This window comes from Falco naumanni, chromosome 2, assembly GCF_017639655.2.
Source record: "Falco naumanni isolate bFalNau1 chromosome 2, bFalNau1.pat, whole genome shotgun sequence".
Taxonomy (NCBI): Eukaryota; Metazoa; Chordata; class Aves; order Falconiformes; family Falconidae; genus Falco; species Falco naumanni.
The window spans coordinates 56,385,817-56,400,614 of NC_054055.1; the positions used below are offsets into that span (position 1 = coordinate 56,385,817).

A 14,798-nucleotide genomic window follows, 5' to 3' on the forward strand; every position below is an offset into this window, starting at 1 on the left:
TATCTAGTGTTTAATGGGTGTCTGCACGCTTGTAGAGATATATAGCATTGTAACTGCATGAATGATTCCTGCCCTGAGCCTGGTGGAGCATACGGCTGCGGTTTGCGTCCGGGCTCAGAGATGTAAATAGGGGCTTCTTTGTTACGGTAAAAGTGTTTCTCTTTGCATAAAAAAGAGAGGGAATGAAGGGAATGACCCCAGAGGTATGTTCAGAGAAGGCATGCTATGTTTCGAACTTTTTGACTGAACCAGTTCTTGTTTGGTGTGCCCTTCCACCTATGTATAATGTTAATCCAAAAGAAGATGATACTGTTTACACTTTGAATGTCGATAATTGTCTTTTTGTAGATGCTAATGTAGTAGGAGGCTATGATGGGAACGTGTTGCAGTGGTTCTTCTCTTATCCGGAGTAACAGCAGGGAAAGCATTAAAGAGTTAAATCACCTTGTTTGGTAGGCAGTTAAGAATGTGAGTCAAAATTGCCACTGCTTTTTGTTGTTGGTTCAAGGATATGGCTGTGAGGATTTTGATGGTATGTGCTGCGTGGATTTTAGGCGCCCCATTGCAGCAACATGTTATCAAAATCTGAGAAAATTTCAGCCTTTTTTGGCATTCATTCAATCAATTGGCAGTATTGTTTGTTTGCTATTACCTTGGTTGCTGTCATGTTTGCAAGGGCCCTGCAGAACATGGCAAACCTGGTACTAGCTGCTCAAAAACAAAAAGGGGAAATTGTGAAATTGTACGGAACAGAGACAGCGGGTTATTTTGACACTGATAATGTCTCAGTTGGGTTTTTATTTGTTCTATTACTTATACATTGTTTTTACTGGTTCGGTTTCAAAGGTTCTTTTTGTGCAACAGGAAGGGGGAGATGCAGGAGCGGTCTGCAAACTGGGACAATGCGCGGCAATCAGTTAGCTGAGGGGAATGTGCTCGAGCTTGTCTAGACAACAATTAACATGATGAGGCGTGTTTGCAGAGCACAGGGGAGTGGGAGACGGATGGCGCCAAGGAAAGATAACACCTTGTTGTTAATTGATGGCAGTTAACCACCAATCAGGGATTGCCTAGTATGCAAGGCTTAGCTTCAAGAACCAATCTGTTTAAAACGCGCAGCTTCTGAAAGTCTATAAAACCTCGTGCTTCTGTACAATAAATTGACATTTGCTTGCATCAAGCTGCGTCCCGTCTCTTCATTCGCCGCAGTGCATCATTAACAAAAATTCATAAACCTGGTAGTAACAGTTTGGGATGGAGACTTGTTCTGCTGACTGCAGAACTCCAGTGCTTGTACTGTAAACATTTGAGTGGAAAGTGGAGAAGGATTCCCTTCTTAATAGGCTTTTTGCATGCAAAAGAGTTTTGGTGTTTTTTTTTTAAAAGGGTGAGTGGTCCTTGTTTGCTCTCTAACCCTTTCCCCATCATTACACCAGAGGTTGTTTTGGGGCTGGTCTGACTGCTAGACTTTCAGAGCTGTCACAGCTGAGCATTTATTACCTACCTGGCAGGAGACAGACCATAAGATCAATACACACACCAGACATGCAGACAAGTGGTTTTGTCGAAGACATCAACAAAAATTACTTTAAAAAGCTCCTAGTATGCAGCAGTTCTTGCCCACAATGCAACTCCTATGTTCTAGAAGAATAAAATTAACAAATCAAAATAAAGTAGTGATAAGTCGTGAGAGGAGTCTGAAGCAATAGCTATTAGTTCAGCTCCACCATAAAAACTGACAACTCCCTCTGCTTCACTGAAAGCTTTCTCTACCTCCCAACTCCACACCTCTGTGGTTAAGCCATTTTTGTAAGAACGTATAATGAAAACAGCTGTGGTTGTGTCTGTTCTACTCAGTATTTCCATAGATGTTCAACCACACCATTATGGCAAAAGAAGTCTATTATCTATGCAGCAAACCTATTGCCATCATGCAGCTAAAGAGTTCGTCCACACTGCAGACACCGTCATCAGCAAATTCAGGTTCTCAGCTCTTTATATCAAAGATTTATTATTTGCCAGACAAACTAATTTATTATTCTACTTCATTTATAGAAGCACAAAGCCAATTAGCAATACCACATAGTCTGAAATGGGTTTCAACTCATGTCTCTTAGGATTCAATGTACCTGGAACTGGCTTTTGCCTGCTGCTCTCCACACAACAAAAAGAAAGTACAACTAGTTGCTGGAAAAATATGTTGAAGAAGCTCAGGAGTTATAAATGGACACACTGACTCAAAAACACTCTGAACAATACACCTCCCCATACTACTCAGCACTTATGTACACTCTCTGGTGTGGGAAAGATCAGTCTTTGAACCTAGGTTAGACCACATCTTGAACCAAAGTGACCAACATACCATCTGAAAGCAAACAAAGTGAACACACAATCATCAGCATCACCAAAAAAACATCAAAAATATGGATAGGATTCAGCTAGCTGATTAAAGCCCTGAACTGAAGTGTCTGTATGTAAAATATGTGTCCAAGCAGCCATTACAATCAAAGCTGGATTAGTTCACACACCCATGGGAAGGTGCCTACTGTCATTTGAGATCCTGTATGAGACAGCAAGAGTAAGCACAGCAAGGTACTGAGGCAGGCAAGGCAAGGTAAGGCAAGGAAGAGTGCTTCTAATAAAGTACATGAGGAAGGAGAAACTTGTCGTTTTTAGAGAAGATAGTGTGGAGAAAAGGAATAGCAGATTGATAATAACAGGGAGATTACTTAAGAAGGGAAAGAAAACTAACTAGAAGAGCGGCATGTACCTACCTTTTATTACGATTACTTCCCTCCATCACAACTAATTTTACAAAACTGGGATCACACTATAGGATGCAGTACTAGTATAGAGGTAGTGCCAGCCTCTGGTCCTCAGTAATGCATCAACACTTTTAGAGTGCCCTCCCTGGCTGGGGGGAGGGGGGGGGGGCACCTGGATGGACAGAAAAAGGACAGACAGCTCTCACATCCTGGTGTCACCGTGTCGCTGCCCATTGCAGGCCTGCCGCCACCAGCAGCCACACACCGCTGCATGACACGCCATGAGGAAGACCCAGAGTGTAACTACAAGAAGACAGTTGTCTTTCAATTAGCCATTGGGAAAACAGCAGGCACTGTCCATTGCTTAGTGCCTTGCTGTTGAGAAGTTCCCACAGCCTCCCAGCGGCTATTGCGCTTAAATAAAGGCACCATTATGAGGGCTTCACAATATCAGCACTATACCACTTTACAAAACAGCACGCCGAGTGACTTTTTATTTACTACAGGGTTTTTTACTATCTCTTGAAAAATGAGTAGTGCTGTGTGTTGGCACTACTGCCTAGAACTGCTTGCCTGCAGCTATCAAAGGACTTTTCAGGAGGTGAGTCCAAGCACATGAGCAGTGGCCAAAGCCCCGGTGATACAAAGTGTGACCGCGCTGCTTTGTCCACACTTCTGAGCTACCAGGTCAGCCTACCACACCTGAAACTGTGTTAAATTTATTAGTTAAAATATTCTAGCATTATGCTAAAAGTCCAGGAAAACAGTATTTCAGCTACCTTGTAGTTTGAATTCATGCCCAGGTTCACCTCCAATAGCAAACTTCTCAGCCTGTCATCAAAGGGTGGCAAAGAAATACATCCATACAGATGCCAATGCATTTTGGGGATTAATACATAGCTTTTTGGCAAGAGAGGGAATATAGAAAAAGAATACTTAAAGGTACAGGCAAAGAAATCACTAAGCACAACTCACTGAAGTAGTACAGAATTCCTGAGCAGTAAGTAGGCAGTGGGTTCACATTTTTTTTCTCAATGACAGTATTGTTTCTTAGATTCCTTCTACTGTACTCAAGCGCAGATTAGCATCAAGCCAGAAAAGTATTTAGCCTTTGGAATTTTGGAAAGAATTTTGGCCAAAATAAAACACTCTAGATCTAAATTTATGTGGAAAACAATATATCAACAAAAAGAATAAACCATGTGATATTTCATAATGACAGGTGACAACTCTGGAGATAACAAGAAAGACAACTCTATAAGGAAAATTGCAGACAAGTAAAGGATCAAGATCCAAGTGGAAAGAAAAGAGACATGAGAAGCAGCACCCAAGTAAGCGCTCCACAGACAAAAGGATTTTCAAATGGGAAGAAAAAAAAAGGAAAGATACCATACGATAAGAAGCAAATTCACCAAGTCACGTGAATCCATAGTATCGCAAGCTCAGCACCCAAAAGTGATTAGCATTTCTGGAAATATTCACCATTGTGAATATTATTTTTTTTCTTTGAAGAAAGTATTACGCTTTTGATTCTTTGTTCTGCCAAACCGCCTTTCCATTAGTTTAGGGGTATTTACACTGTCATAAAGTTCACCTGAGAAAGAACAGATTCTACTTCTGTGGAGCAATATTTCAAGTCTGGAGAAAAAGGACTTGGCAAGAAACACAAATTGTAATACCTTAGTACATTTTTCATTGTTCCAAAGATCATGTAACATACCTATAACTTACACGTGACATGAAACTTGCCACAATCAGAATGTTTTGAATGAAAATGGAACCATGCTAATCTTTACGCAAAGCTTACATCAAGTCCACCTTTTTGTTTGTATCTTAAGTGACAGACAAATATTTTGGCTGCTGATTTTAACTGTTGTGAATTTATGCTTTCCAGAGTTCATAGAGTAAGAAGTGTGATCTAAGGCAGGTTTTTCCAGCAGTGCCACCAGGAATGCATTACTTGAATACTTATAAAGGTTTCTCACTGGAAAATGTGTGCAGAAAAGCTAACGTACAAGATGAAAATCAATTCAAGACTAAGATGCCTTCATTATGCATCTACCATGTATGCATTTATCTAGGAGCTACATGTCTATGTTCCCATTATAGCAAATAGACATTTTAATCATTATAGTCAATGGAGCCTAAAGAGTAATTCACCCAGAACAGAGAGATCTCAAAAACATAAATTTCCTAGGAGGTTCAAGAAACCTAGAACACTAGAGGGCAAGTAGAAGAAAGAGCTGTTAAGTGCCCCAGCAGAGGTAAAGACTTCACTGTGAGACAGTGCAGCATCAGACACCAGAGACTCCACAAGTCAGCCAGCCATTCTAAGCGACCTGACAAAAGAAAAAGCTTACACCTGGAAAAAAGCTCCTCCTAACAACTAAAAACAGACACCAAACAGAAATCCATAGGAAGAAAAGCTTCCCTACATCTCCTGATCTTTGTTTTAGATTCTCTGAGTTACCCAAGTGCAACCAGATTTACACAAAATCTCACAAGCCATTAGATCTTAACAGAAACAACTCAACACTTGCAGAAACAAACTTTGTTCTCTTAGCTTTACATCTCAAAGCAGTACAACTCAGAAAAACAGCTTCTCCAATATTTCAAAATTTTCAAATCCCTCAAAACTGCAATAAGGGATGACCTAGGAAGAGGAGTAACTGCCACCGCCTCCTATGCTCTGCCACTACCCATGTAGGTTTCCTTATGCTTGCAAGATTATCTTTCATTTCTAGTAAGTTTGATGATAATTCTTCAGCCTTTCCTACCCTTGTACTTAGGCCTTTAGATCCCTATCTCTGCACTGGAAATGTTTTTCCTTTTTATTTTGCTATTTAACTGCTCATCTCTGTTCTCTCCCACCCTGCTGAAAATTAGATGCCCTCGAGTCTTTTCTCCCTGATTTTTTTCTCGTCCCACCTCATTCTGTTTTTTCCTTCTTACACAGACTCTTATTCATTCTTGTCTTCTCTCTTCCTTCCTCCAGCACAGACCACTGCCCTTTCACCCCCTTACCCTTTGCCTCCATGTCCCATACATAGCCAGGTGAATAAGGACAAAGCTGGGCATGCAGAGCAGCTCTGGAGATTTCATGATCCTGCCCCTGCACAAAACCCATCTTCATACAAACAGCCTCATTAGCTACTGCCTTCTTATATTTACATTATTCATCCAGTCCCTTTCTAATTTGTAGACTTTTTTCCTGAAAACCAATTTGTATGCTACAACATATTCACATATTGTTAGAACAGAAGGGCAAACCAGAGAAGTGTGATCTGGTCAGGCCTCACAGAAAACAAACAAGACTCCAGCCAGGAATTCAACCTGAGTTAAAGACAGTTTCACAGTATTAAGTTGTAGAGGAATGAAGGCAGGTTAATTAACATTGATAACATACAGCTGTGGGCTGGCTGCAGGGGCGGCAGGTTGGCCAATGTAGATAAGGTGCAGCTGTGGCTGGTTTCTGCTAAGTGGTTAAATAGCTCTAAGGAGAGCAACTAATGAAGGGGGGTTTTGGGGAGTAAGTGAGTAAGTGAGTGCGTGCTCTGGATGAGTAGAGACAAGGAGAAGGTAGCAGAGGGGCTTGCCAGAAGAGTATGGAGAAGCAGAGGGAGTGCCTAGAAGAGTATGAAGGAATGGTGCCAACAGTAGATGGACCTTTGAGACCTTGTGAGGGATTGGTGGCTGTGCCAGGGTAAGGTTTGCCAGCTACTTATTGAAGTTAACTTGGTATGTGATGGTTAAAAACCTTGTTGAGGCTGGCTAGTTTTGAGATGGCCGCAACATTATGCGAGTTTCCTTTCCTCAGCAACAGCAAGGCTGCTGTGCTCTTACCCCATCAATTTGGATGCTGGATTACTCACCTTTCCTTGCGTTGCAAATTCCACTATCATGGTTTAACTCAGCCAGTTACCAAGCACCACACAGCTGCTCCCTCACTCCCCCTTGCCCAGAGGGATGGGGAGGAGAATTGGAAAAGAATGTAAAACTTGAGGGTTGAGATAAGAACAATTTAATAGGTAAAGCAAAAGCCATGCATGCAAGCAAAGCAAAACAAGAAACTCATTCCCTACTTCCCATGGACAGGCAGGTGTTCAGCCATCCCCAGGTAAGCTGGGCTCCCTCACGTGTAATGTTTACTTGGGAAGGCAAATGCTATAATGCTGGATGTCCCCCACCTTCCTTCTTCTTCCCCTAATTTATATACTCAGCATGATGTCCCATGGTATGGAATACCTCTTGACTAGTTTGGGTCAGCTGTCCTGGCTGTGTCCCCTCCCAGTTCCCTGTACCCTTCCAGCTCTCTCGCTGGCAGGGCCCAAGAAACTAAAAAGTCCTTGATTTAGTATAAACATCACCTAGCCACAGCTAAAACCATCAGTGCCCTATCACCCTTGCTCTCACACCAAATCAAAAACACAGCACTGCACCTGCTGCTAAGAAGAAAAACCAACTCTGTCCCAGCTGAAATCCACTTGTCAATCTTTTCATGGCTTTACTTGTGGGCTTCCTTGTGACAGGATGAATTTATCTCATCTGATGTTAGACACCTATTGATTACAGATATCTACACTTAACTGGTCATGCAGGGTTTCCTTTATAGGATCCTCTCTTAATGGAAAGAAATAGATGGGTTTAGGATGCAATTCACTTGGCTTGTTGTCTGTACCCATGTTGGGACAGGATTGACTGCATCACACAAAGGCCTTCTGCATTTAATGTCAGGGGAGGCTGGGGTTCAGTGGTAGATACTCAGTATGCGTGACAGGTCTACATTTAAGACAGGTGAATTTGACCTGGATTCCTCACTGATCCCTCACTGGGCCTTGCAGTCTGGTTGAGCTTACCTCTCACAAGTCTGGAGCTGACTGCAATGGGAAATCCTCATTACTTAGAGATACCCACTTCCAAACCTGCAAATCTGATGGCACTAGGCTCCTCTCCAAGGACGTGTGCTAGCTGAAGCATATACTACATACAACTTGCTTAGAAAGGTCCTAAAATTATAGGTTGCTTTAGTACAGAGGATGCCTGTGTCAGTTCTGCTAGATCCTTTTACAGCTTTAAATACGCATTATTTTAAAATTGCTAACACATTTTTACACTTTTAAGTCAGCTATTGCCTTACTGTAGTTTTACTTATTTCTGTCAGAGATAATGAATGAACACTTCCCTTTTTAAGATCTTCCATCCTATTTCCTCATTTAACATGTCTGAGAAACCTCTTCAGAGATCATGAAGCAGTGTCATCATTTGGCTAAGGAGACTCAGCACCATGTCACTTTCCATGCAAACATGCATAGTTTTTCCATTGTCCATAATATGCAAGAACATGGATGAAAGTTTAAGCTATTTACAGTTTAGATAAACACAATGCTGACTGGTGGATTAAACCATCCTGAGTAAGCAACACCACTTTTCTCAGCATCTTCAGCTGGCAAAGGTTGTGTAAATAATGTCAAAGAGATCTACCACTTGAGACCTTGCATCTGCACCTGCACTGCTGCTGTGATGACCACCTGCCCAAAAGCTGTCCAAAGACAACTCCATCTCCAGAGTTTTTTCATCAGCTTCTAGCCTGGGCTAACTATGAATGCAGTCATAGAATATAAAGTATGATTCACTTAAGGAACATGGGCATCTGGAGGGTAAGAGGCTAAATCTCAGTTACCCTGTGGTTCCTCAATAGCCTATGAAGGGAACACAGCACCTCCAAGGGACAACTCATCCCATTCTCAGACAGGTATCTTGGCAAGGTCAGATGACCCCTCTCTGTCCTAATTTCTCTGCCTTGTCCTTCAAAGGAGGCAACGGTGACTAGTATGAACTTAGACAGACCCTGAACTTTTAAATGTCTAAGTGAAGTGAGATAAATGTCACTCTAAATGGCTGTGATAGGAGAGGACCCGATTTACATAGAGTAGATTTATGCTGGTTGACAAAAAAGTGAAGTACAGCGTAAGCTGGTTTAATATCCTAGGTTTGGTGCACGTGGAGCTTTACAGATGATGGGCAAAGCCTGTAAGGAGCCTACAGCCTGGCTAGCACACAGGCTGCCTTTGTGGCTTGTCATTCAGGGGACAGACAGAAAGGCATGAGCCTAAGACCTCATGTGCAGCATGGAAGGATAGGACAGAGGCTCTCATCTTGACAATTCAGCAATGCAACAAATTGTCCTGATGACAGGGAAAGAAATACAAAGAAGGAAATCTAGATCTGACTCTGTACCATATAAAAAAAAATCTGAATGATAGTACAAACACAGTATTTGAAATAATATCAAGAAATCTCTAAAGCCTTGACTTATCTTTCTAAAGCCAGTTCCAGAAGATACTCTTCTCTCATAATTTTTATTCAAAACACTAATGTGACCACTTATCCCAACGGAAAATATAAGATGGAACAAAAGATATTCATTCTTAATGTCATGTGGGCTAAATCCCAAGAACGTTGTTGCGCAAAGTAATGAATGCTCCCTTGCTTTAAGCAAGTAAATGTGTGTACATCCAAAGAAAAATACATTGTTTCCCCTGAGGGAAAGACAGCATTGATAAGCATAGCAGGGCAAAAGGTTAAGTTTTCACTTAACTGCCCGAAATCTGTCTTGTTAACTATACCATAAATTCTGTATTTCTACATTACTATGGAATTTGAGCTCTATATTTCTACAAAAGCACAAAGCTGGAACCCTGGAATATCCTGCAGGTGGAGGGAGGGACACGACACAGATAAACACCAAAAACCCCAAAACTCCCAAGTGGATGAGAAAAAGCCTCCTTACATGGGGTTCCTGAGCTAAATTCAAACAGGATAAAGCTCTCCTAAACTGCTCACTCACAGGGGAAAAAAAAACAATGTTTGAATGTAGGGTGCTAGATTCTAGAAATGCATCATCGACTAAAAACTTTGGTTTTCTTTTTAAATGCATTTATTTCCCAGAAAGCTGAGAACCACAGTTCTAGTTCTGCTACAGGACCAGAAACCAAATAGGCAATAACTAAGTTTTTTTATCAAAAATATACAAAAATCATAAAAAATAAACCTGAGCCCCAACTCATGTTTTCTAAATCCCTTCCATTGATCATACTGCATAACTAAATGAGATTTACCAGACGTCTGTAACCAGTGCAGGAGACAAAGTCAGAAATCTCTTAGTCAAGAGACAGAAACAAACCTTTTCTATCAAACAAACTCAATTTTCAATCCAAGGAGAAGGAAATTTTATTACATGTAAGAGTGAGTAGCATTTATTCACTACTGACAGGCAAACTAGACAGTCACAATTATCAGGTATGGAAATTGCCTGCAGGGACAAGGAGGGGAATGTTTAAATCGGGTAGATATGCAAGTTCAAGAACATGAAGGAAGAGGAGAGGCATCTTGTCCAAGGAACATCTACGCTTGTTAAAACCCTCAGAGAGCCTATGGAAAATCCCAGGCATATTAAGGTAGTCCCAAGTGAGTCAGAAATACCGAATAGAGGTATTTCAAAGCAAAGCTTTAAGCTTCTCCATTATTTGTTATGTTGTGTGGTTGCAAGTTGTTGCAACTTGCAGCAGAGCTAGCATGTGGGGTACACCACTTGCTGAGCTGCTCCTTCTCCTTGTTTTCATTCACTTAAAAAAGTAGCCAAGGATGGTCCTGGAAAAAGCACATGAACCAAATCCACCAGATTTTGATTATTTGAGTAAGGCTGGAACAACATTGTAAACTGTGGTTTTTCCTCTGAATCCCTGTGAGGTATCAACTTCAGTATTTGATGGTCATTCAAAAAAAACCTAAGTAACCCGACCTGTAGTGGCAGAAAGTTTCCCAGTTGCAGAGAAGGAACCTTGTTGACTAAAACATAAAGGCTTAGACAGACATGAAAGTAGCTTGGATTTGCTTCCTACAGAAGGATCACCTTGAGAGAACAAGCTAAATGAAAAATAAATTAAAATAGAGATGTTTTCTGCCAAGAAGAAACCTAGAAAGCAGCAATGCTAACAAAAGGATAGTGTAGAAATAAAGCTGAATGAAAAATGCCTGAATATTCTGTGACATGAAAGCAATAAAGCACCATCACTGAGGGTTATTCACCCAGAACCTGCCAAATCACATTAGAAACCTGCATCAAACCTGAAAAATCAGGCAGACAAAGTTTTAAAAATACCAGAATTAAGGTTATCTTTTTATTTTATCCTCTTCTTCCACATAAGGCCCCGGGCCTTATTCAGTGCATACTATCTAAATCCCATACCAAACAAAAATGAGATTTTCTTTTCCATGTCCTATGGCTATCACCCTTGGCATTTCAGTGCTCCAGAACTTCTGTTTAATGTCACAAAATGTGTGAGAAAGGAATTGCTATTACAGGTAATATTATCCTTAGCTTAAAAACAGCTATTTCAGACACCGGCACAGCACCTAACTGTTATACATCCATGTGCCTGGGTACTCCTACTGAAAATCAAGACACTTTGAGAGGGCAAGAATGACTCACACCTTTCCTGGCCCTCGGGGAACTTGTTGACAGAGGGGACACAACCTGCAATGCAGCACTGGGGGGATACAACCAGACCACTGCTTAAAAGCAGTCTCGGGGTCACATCCTGAGTGGCACTGGTTGGCTGGTGTCTGCCTTGCATGAAGCTGGTCCCTCCATAGCAAATGTGCCCTGTGAAAAGCTGGCTATCAGGGTGCTAGCACACAAGCCAAGCAGACAGAGCTCCAATGTCAAAGCTTGCTCTGTGGCCCTCTTTTATTCAGCAGTATGGAAAAGGCCAAAAAGCAAGCAGTCGTTCTCTCTTTCACCTCTTCAGTTACACATCTGCAGGAAATTAATAACCTCCTAATTCATTCCCAAAGCAATGTTAAAGTCTTTGATGAATAATTAGAAGCTTTTTTTCTAAAAAAGTATTTATTTCTGATATCACATGCACAAAAGTACAGCTGAGAAGTCACAAGTAATCTTCATTTTAACATTTCCTTTTGTCCCCGAGTACTCAAGTGTGCAGGCTTAATATTCTTTTGAAAGCTTAAAAAAATCTTTAGGAAAAATAGTAATATAAGCAGTTATACTCTCCCTTACCTGTCTTATTAGTAGGGGTTTAAGTAACACTTCTGTTTGTACTAATAGGATATTCATCAGCAGTGAGTGCTTCTTGTGTCAGACAAGCAGTAGCAGCAATGCCTGATGTGGTGCTGTGATTAAAAAAGGACCAGTGATATCTTTTCACAAATAGCTGAAAGATGCTGAATAGAGGTAAGGAGCTGATTTACTGCTGTGTTTCGCATTGGTGAAGCCAATACTGAAAAACCTTTTCTTGTGGATTGTTCTGGTTGACAGTATATTAAAAAGGTTACCAAAAACAACCTGGAAGCAGGAGAAGGTATCTTAAAATTAGAGTGTCAAAGAGTTTGGTTTCTTTGGTTTATCAAAACAAAGCTGGATGGTGACTTCACTGCTGCATGATGCCCAAATGCCAGGTATTGAGAAGATCTTTGATCTAACAGAGAAAAGCTTAACAGAAATAACAGCTAGAATTTAACAATGGGCAGATCCAAATTAAAGGACTATATTTGAAACAGTTGCAACAAATTACCAAGACAACTAATGAATTTTCTGCCTCGTCACTTTAAACCAGAAACACATGCCCTCCTTAAAACTATGCTTTGGAAAAATCCAAGTGATTTTTCCCAACTTAAAAGTAAGGAAAGGTTCAGGGGGAGATACATGACTGGTGAAGGTCAGATGACGTTACCAGGGTTTCTGGCCCTAAAGCTATTCCTTAGGCTTTCTGTGAACCAGAAGTAGTTTCAGCTACTAGGGAGGTCTAGGAATTTTAACCTCCACCCCAGATCTTGGTGAGAAGCAATCGCTAATCCTTCTGCCTCTGTCCCCATCCTCCTGAGAGCCCGTGAGACCCCCTCACGCTGCCCGGCACTCCTTGGCGCGGCCTCCTGCCTGGCCTGGTGTCCCTCCCTTCACCTGTGGTGGGAGGCAGGGAAGGGACAGGGAGTGAAGCTTTTTTGCTTTCAGCCGTTCCATCCTAAATAAAAAGCTTAACTTTAAAAGAGCTAAAAAGAGAGACTGGATGGCAAGCTTGCGCTTCCAGTTCCCGGGGGGCCGGCCAGCACACGAGGCGGCAGGCTGGCCAGGGAGCGAGCTGCCCGGCCTTCGCCCACCTCACGGCCCCGGCTCTGCCATTCTGCCGCAGCGGCACGGGGAGAGGGGCTGGGGGGCTCGCTGCCGCCTCCCCGCACCGGGTCCTTCGCAAATCGCCGCTGCGCGGCTCTTCCATGCCCTGGCCATGTGCAGAGGCTCCCCGGGGCTGTTTGCCGGGGGGCTGTGCTGGGCAGTACCGCAGCAGTCAGGCCATCGCCCGGCAAGCACCCACGCACACACTTGTAACTGAGGTAAAAAGGCGTCGCTTCCCGCAATCTCGCTACGGGAAATGCTCTCACCGCTTGATTTTTTTTTAAGGGAAAAAAAAAAACAAAACGACCCAACTGCGGAACGCCAACAGGCAGCTCGAGCCCAGCAGCCCAAAGCCCTGGCGGCGCCACCGGCACTACGCGCTGCCACCAGCACCGCAGGGGTGACATATATATGGTGACATGCACGCTCCCATGCGATGTGTCGTCGGCCACACGGTCGCTATCAGCTCGACACCGCGGCGCCCGGGGGCAGCCAGGGGCCACGCACACCGCGGGGCCCGGCCGTGCCGAGCAGCGGCGCTCAGAGCCCGCGGGCCGCAGCCGCCCGCCGCCTGCCGGGCAGTGAGAGAAAAAGGGAAGAAAAACTCTTCTGCCGAAACCCGGGATCGAACCAGGGACCTTTAGATCTTCAGTCTAACGCTCTCCCAACTGAGCTATTTCGGCCGCTGGTGTACGCCCCACCAAGGGGTACCCCTAACCTGTTTTCCTCCTCCCCTCTCTTGGTCGTCATTAAATTGGATACAGCTGTGGCCCGTCCGGCGCTGCCGGGTACCATCAATACCACAAGCGCATTGATGACGGGTCTTTGCAAATAAAACTATGCCTAAAGGCAAAGGCAAAGCTGCAATAAAACAAAACTCTATGTATACGTCTATGCACAATACATAACCTACATGCATTTAGTATCAGGATATAGGTGTTTGCACTGTGACTCCCTGGATTATTTGGGGGAGTAACAGGAACTAGAATATTCTGTGGGATTCAAGAGCACTAAATTGGCAGTATTTTTGCTTCAGTTTTCAGGGACTTCATTTTGAAGTCTGACAAATTCTACACAGAGCTAATGTACCACAAACAGACATGAATAGAAAAGGGCACCTCCATCCTCATTTTCTCATGGTCTTGCTCAGTGATGCACATTCCACAAGAGAAGCCCTGTGTGTCTCCATAAACCGCAAATCCTGACTAAGCAGTTACAGGAACAAAACAGTTTATTCTTACATTGTGGGTTAGGCATTCATTTCAACGGGCAACTGTTACCACACCCCTGTGGCTACAGGTCAAAAGCAGAGCATACACCTGGGTGCACACTTTAGCACATGCGGCACTGGTGTTGGACACTCACGTCTCAAGTTTGTACTTTATTTGTACAGCCCATGGCTCTAGAAAAAGCTGCCTGTGAGAGCATCCCCTGTTCATGCTCCCTACATGCTGTGTGGAGAGAAACGCTGCTTTCCAAGACCGTCCACTGCTTCCCCTTCCTGTCAGTCAAAAAAAAAAAAAAAAGCGCCAAACCAAACCCTCCCTTCCACAGCAATGAAGTTTAACAGATACCTCCTCTTCTGAGTGTGGAAGAAGCATAAACTTTTCTGAAACTAGCCTGGTGAATATTTGGTGACACACCCCCACATTTCCTTTTACCTTCACAGTATACTATTCCTCAAGTTGTCCCACTTTTGGAAAGTGAGCAACCGCTGTTCTTCAGGAGCTGATGTATTTTCAGAAATCAAATACATATTTTTAGAAGTCAAAATGCTGAGGACTGGGCCAGCAGTTTAGTGACTGAAAACAAAAGCTCTTTTGTTAAAGAACGAGGGAGTTAAT

General features: G+C 42.9%; 1 non-coding gene across 1 annotated transcript; it reads right to left on the bottom strand.

The window, feature by feature from the left end:
- Positions 1–13,564: 13,564 nt before the first annotated feature.
- TRNAF-GAA lies at positions 13,565–13,637 on the bottom strand. Its single transcript has one exon. It is a non-coding gene; the product is annotated as a tRNA-Phe (tRNA).
- Positions 13,638–14,798: the final 1,161 nt, after the last annotated feature.